The 6364-nt window shown below is 47.9% G+C and overlaps 1 non-coding gene across 1 annotated transcript; it reads right to left on the bottom strand.

The window, feature by feature from the left end:
* Window positions 1-209: 209 nt before the first annotated feature.
* Window positions 210-283, bottom strand: TRNAT-GGU (transfer RNA threonine (anticodon GGU)). The gene has a single exon. It is a non-coding gene; the product is annotated as a tRNA-Thr (tRNA).
* Between the last annotated feature and the right edge of the window lie 6081 nt (window positions 284-6364).

Genomic DNA, 6364 nt, shown 5'->3' with positions numbered 1-6364 from the left:
TCAGGACAGCCAAGCCGAAGCTCTGTTCTTGCCTTAACCACCTGTACAATATCAACGATATTGGTCAAATGTTTAAGGGAATCCCCCAAGGTGGAGTAAATTTGTAATAAGGGAGTAATTACTCATTGGCATCCACCCCAGCGCAGCCATACGGCTACAGAGGAAAGCTATACAGCTTTCTCAGAAACTTCGTAGTTAAAGAAAAATTCGTCCTGGTCCGGGGTTCGAACCCGGGACCACCGCTACACCAGAGCAGTCGCTCTACCAACTGAGCTAACCAGGACGGCAACCTCAGTTACAAATTACAAATTTACTCCACCTTGGGGGATTCCCCTAAACATTTGACCAACACTGTTCCCACTTCCAGTTATTGATCAATTCGCTCTCGCCCTACCATAAGCTTGCCGTCCCAGTTAGCTCAGTTGGTAGAGCGACTGCTCCGGTGTAGCGGTGGTCCCGGGTTCGAACCTCGATCGGACCAGGACGAATTTTTCATTAACTACGAAGTTTCTGAGAAAGCTGTATAGCTTTCCTTTGTAGCCGTATGGCTGCGCTGGGGTGGATGCCGATGAGTAATTACTCCCTTATTATAATATCAACGATATTGTCTGCATGTAGTTCTAGGAGGCTAAAACATGTCGTGAAGGCATTTTTTAGGTCAGCTACAAATTTGTAGAGGGGAGCAGCGGGATACAGAAGACCATCGTTGTCTTTCATGCGAGTGAACGGGGCTAGGTTTTAGTTCACAGCCGCCTCTTTTGCCAGCAAAAGCAAATTCAGGCAGCTTTCACAGCCCGCCTCCAGGGCACATTTTCTGGCGACATAACCAGCTATATAAAATATTAGCCGGCTGTAACTTGATGCCACAGTACAGGTGACACCCTCTGAACCTCAAAACTGTTTGGGTTGGTGTGGCTTGAGTGATCCCGTACAGGGCTTGTAATGCAACATTTTTGCCATCTAGAGCAATGGCTCTGCGGACACTTTTCAGTGACACCTGAAATGTAGAAAATATATTACACAGATGTTCTCTTCCTGGTAAAAATACTGTGCGGCGAACAAAGACGCCTTAGGAGCTCCCGAATAACCGCTCCGACAGCCCGGAGCAAAGCAATGAGAGTCCGTCTTCCTTTTCGGCATCGTGCCTCTGTGTAGTATATAGCACCAACTTCACACACGCAATACGATTTTCTCCGGATCACTCACATCTCGAGGAGTCACGCCGAAACGTAGAACGCACACAAAACACTTCGGTTCAGCGCCCGGAGAGCCGTTCTGAACGTGAGAAGCACCACGGCAGCGGCAGCGCAGGCTGGCGCAGCGCTAGTAAAAGGCGCAGTGGCGCCCCTTGCGGCGAGGAGGGGCGTTTTGCTTCAGCCGCTACGCTGCCGCGCGCCTCCGTTCGCGCCACTAGATGAGTATTCTAGTTCACTATAAATGTAATGTAATCTAATGTGATCTAATTTAATCTAATACAATCCACTCCAATCCAATCCACTTCAATCCAATGCAATGCAATCCAATCCAATCCAATCGAATGCAATGTAATCTAACGTAATGCAATGTAATGTGATATAATTTAATCTAATCTAATTCAATCCAGTCCAATCCAATCTAATCTAATCCAATCTAATACAATGTAATGCAATCAAGGTGAAATGAAGGTCAATGGTGGTCACCGCCGCGGCACGATGGTGGTCACCGGCCGCGGCACGGCAAAGGCGTGAAAGTGCAAGTAGTATTGATTTCGCAATAATAAAATGGATTTAAAATGAACCGGTTGATGACGGTAGATATTCGACCTTGCCGGCATTCTAAACATGCGCATATCAGAGGTTGCGATACAGGAGCAGAAACAAGCGAAGAAGCTTCTAGCACTTCGTGCGGTCGTCCTTTTTTAAGGGAGCGGCTCTTAGGCGCCCGTTTCTGGATTGAGCCGCATGCTTCGTTGTCGTTGGCGCGACCGAGCGTGGAGTGATGCGGATGATGGAAGACAGCGATGGCGCAGAGATCGCGAGGAGGAAAGTGGAGGAGGAGAGTAGGGCACAGTAATGTGAAGGCAGATTGTGCTGTGGCCACCAGCTAGGAGATGGCGCCAGAGTTAATTGTGTTTTCTGCATTACTAAGCATATATTAAACCGGTCTGATTTAAAGCGACTGCCTGCCTTGCACGCAGTACATCACTGATCCAGCGTTTTATCTTCTCATTATCTAAGCACTTCCACGAAAATTGATGACTGCACTTTTGGAAGCTTCCGTCAGTATAGATGGGGCTGTTGTACAAACACAACACAACACAAGGACGGAAAAAGAAAGAGCATTAAACGACAGGTTAAAAACGCGGAAGTTAAAAATTGGATGAATTCAATGGAAAAGAAACATAGTGTAGAACTATATCGATACTGGAAAAGGCAGATCAGGAAAGAATTTTTCTATGATAACTCAAGAGGCAGTGCCCTACTTTTTGAAGCTAGGTCAGGGTGTCTTAGAACGCGCAGCTACAAAAAGAAATTTAATGAAGAAGATGACCCATGTGCAGTGTGTGGTAGATCTGTGGAAACAATTCAACACCTCATAATCAAATGTGATGGTATCCATCCGGATGTCGATACAGGCCCTAGGGTTTAAAGATAACAATGGTCATGTAAATAGATCTGCAGTGGAAGTTAGCAAAAAGCGATTGGAGGATTGGTGGCTGAAAAGCAGAGATGTGGCATAAGGTTAGAATAGTAGGAATCCGTAGGTAAAGATGATGACGAATCTTAATGAGAATTGCCAACACAGTAAACAAAAAAATAGTAAGGAAAGAAAAGCTGACTATGGTGGCTATTGCAACCACCCCGTTTCAAAGGGGGCGCTCCTATCCATCCATCCACCCATCCAACAATATAGAGAAGGGACTTTCTTCCTCCTATCCCAGAAGGCCGCATCGTCGTGCGTCATGGGATAGCAGACGGCGCTACAAGGAAAGACGCCTTCTGCGGCTGCTCACTGCAGAGGGCGCTACGTGTAAGCTGGGATCGCTAGCGCTCGAGACTCATAGCGAACAGCGCTAAACAATGAAGTGTCAGCCGGTCGAGTCGAAATCTAAGATTGATAAATGCAAAGCCCGGCACTAACTCTGCCTCGGCAGTAACCCGGTGCTCGGCACTGACCCTGTACGAAGCCTGCATTCGTTTATTGTTGCCGCCAGGCAATTTTCAGCACATCAGCTCATAAAACAGGGCCAGCCCGTATCCGAGGCAAATTACGCGAACCGAAAGAGAACAGCTGTCAGCCGTCGAAAGCACCGAGACAACACGGACCTCATCCATTCGCTTAAAAGAATGGAAACCAAAAAAGAAATCGAGAACGGTGACTAGAAGAAGTCACAGAAAGCCGATAAATCAGAGGCTGGCAAGAAGACGACGAACAAAAAGGAAAAAAAAAGTGGACAGAAGAAGAACAGAGGGAAAGGCAACAGAAGTAGACAGATAATTTGACGTGGTAGGGAAAACAACGTCACTCAGTGCGGGGGGGGGGGGGGGGGGGGGGGAAGGAAGCGCATCGAGTGTGGAGTGCCCCGCCGCTATACGGCAAACAAAAACAGTACGGCAGCCCATCCGGAGCGGGCAGTTCGTAGAGGTATCCTGCGGTCAGCATTTCTCCCCAAGAAAAGCGAGAAGGTGTATACGCTTGGCTGACAGGATATATCCCCCGCCACACCGACGAGTGGTCTAGGAGGCTACCGTGGTCGGCGAGTGCTTTGTTTAGCGGAGAAAGCTCTCCATATGTGCGGTCGCTATCCATCCGGGCCTTTCATCGTCGTCGCAGTTGTCTTTGTGCTGTGTTTCCTCCTCTCCACATTTCCTTCCTTCCCCTTCTCTGTCTCTCCTCCTTCGTTCGTTCTTTCATCGACTGCCACATGCCGGGCCCGGCGGGTCTGCCTCCATTCTTTCTCAGTGCGTCATGCGTACGTTGGCTTCACTTCACCGGCACCGCAAACACGAATACGCCTATAAAGGCCGGAATACATGGAGCGTTTTTACCGCGTCGAGTCGTCGATTTTCGCCCGACGGCGCAGATTTGACGCCCGGCGTCGAGAAAAACGCCCGCCGCCGCCGATCAGGACCGGCTAGATTTTGACGCGCGGCGTCCGGTGAGACCGGAAGCGGCGGCTGAAGCGAGCCAATAGCAACGCAGTAAGCCCGCTCTTCCGGTCCTCTCCCTGCCGCCGCCAACATGGCCGCCATGGCCGACGAGCTACGCGGTGTTTTTGGCACGGAAATGTTATTTTCGTGAAAATAAACGCTTCATCAGACTTGAAATGTCGCTTTTTTTGGAGAACACGGCCGAATCTTGGATCGGAATGCCTGCGCTCCCTCCCTGAAGCGAATGTGTCGAAGAAAACCGCAGCCGCTGGTGTCCGCGGCTGAGCGGGCGTCGAAAGGTACGCTACGACATGCATTCGAGCACGCAAATCTTTATAGATATAAGCGCGCGTGCTAAATTTTGCACAGTGGTGTCGAAGTGAAACTTTCCTGATTTTAACAGAATGGTCAGCGTCACTGTTCTCACAGACCTCCTTGCACAGTTGGTGTTTGCCACTTGTTGATCACATTTGCTTTCGCGTCGAGGGATGCGCGGCGGCGCGCGCCGCCGCTCCAACGCTCCACGTATCTCCAGCCGGGCGTCGCGCCGCCGCGACGTTTTCTGCCGCGCGAATGTCGTCGAAAAAAACGCCGCATGTATCCCGGCCTTAAGGGAGTGAAAACGGAGTAAGTATCCAGTAGCGCAGTCCTGTTTATAAAAAGGAGTGCGCTAGAAGGGAGCTTACTTCCTTTCTACTCCTTTCTGTATAGGGACTCTGGATCACTAATGATCTCACTTGGACTAAGCACCTTGAATATGTAGTAGCTAATGCTAACCGCAAATTATTCTTCTTGAGGAGGGCTTTGAGACTTTCCACCCCTTCTGTCCGTCTGCTCGCATACAAAAGTGTAATTTTGCCGATACTAGACTATGCATGTGTAATTTGGGACCCTTTCACCAAGACTAACATCGCCAAGATGAAAATGGTGCAAAGAAAAGCAGTTCGCTTCATATATAATAGCTTTGGACGTACATCAGTAACCGAACTACTAATGAAAGCAAACCTGCCACCATTAACGCAAAGAAACCGTGTATCACGACTAAAATTCCTCTTTCAACTTATTAACGGTCATTATAAAACCGACCTCACGGGAATAATTAGTTTTTTATCTGGGTATTCTACAAGGCAGAGACACAGTCGCACAATAACCACCTTTAGCACCCATAATAACTGTTTTAAGTATTCTTTCTTTCCCCGAACAGTAACTGAATGGAATCTACTAACCAATGATCAAATTTCAAAATCATCACTGTCGGCATTTGTTTTAGGTATTGTTTAGAAACGTGTTGTCTTTAACTGTTTATACGCTCCATGGATCTAATTTGTATTATATGCTTTGTCTGTATTATTGTTTTCGTTATGTATTTATTGTATCCCACCCTGCTAAAATCCCCAGAGGGGATTGCAGTATTGATAAATAAATAAATAATAATAAACGTAATTCGTGTAGTTCAGCAGCACTCCTGAAACTCTACCCTCCCGCTCCAGCATCCTGCTTGCACCTTCACGGTCGCCTCTATTCCTATTGCTGAATTCGCGGGCACACTCTAAACAGAAGGGACTAAAAGGAGAGTAAGCTCTCCTATAGCGTACTCCCTTTCATGAAAATGAGTGTGCTAGAGTGTCGTAAAAATGGCTTACATTTGATTTTGTCGGCTATAAATCAATTTTTTTTCTGGCTGCCGGACAAGCTTTACCGAAACCACAAAAAGGTTTGGTTTGGTTTGGTTTATGGGGGTTTAACGTCCCAAAGCGACTAAGGCTATGAGAGACGCCGTAGTGAAGTGCTCCGGAAATTTCGACCACCTGGGGATCTTTAACGTGCACTTACATTGACCAGTACACGAGCCTCTAGAATTTCTCCTCCAAAGAAATTCCAGCCGCCGCGGCCGGGATCGAACCCGCGTCTTTTGGGTCAGCAGCCGAGCACCATAACCACTGAGCCACCGCGGCTGCAAAACCACAAAAAGGTACAGAAGGAATTGTTAATTACGGCAAAAGCTGAATGCAGTTTTCCTCAGTGCTTTTTGTTACATCCATTCCAATACAGAGCGTTAAGTTATGGACGAGGACAGAAATAATTTGAGACGCGTGGGTGGGCGTTTGCGTTTGGTCATGCACTGAACGTAACCTGGGGCCGTATTCTATAAGCTGTCCATTTTCTGTTGCCCATTTCGCATCCACTCGGTCCTCTGTCAGTGGTCTCTCAGATATACCCGTCGATTTCAGGTG

This window comes from Amblyomma mixtum, chromosome 4, assembly GCF_055824585.1.
Source record: "Amblyomma mixtum isolate Tamu chromosome 4, ASM5582458v1, whole genome shotgun sequence".
NCBI classification, from domain to species: Eukaryota; Metazoa; Arthropoda; class Arachnida; order Ixodida; family Ixodidae; genus Amblyomma; species Amblyomma mixtum.
The sequence above is the reverse complement of the archived record's forward strand: the minus strand, read 5'-3'. Positions and strand labels throughout refer to the sequence as shown.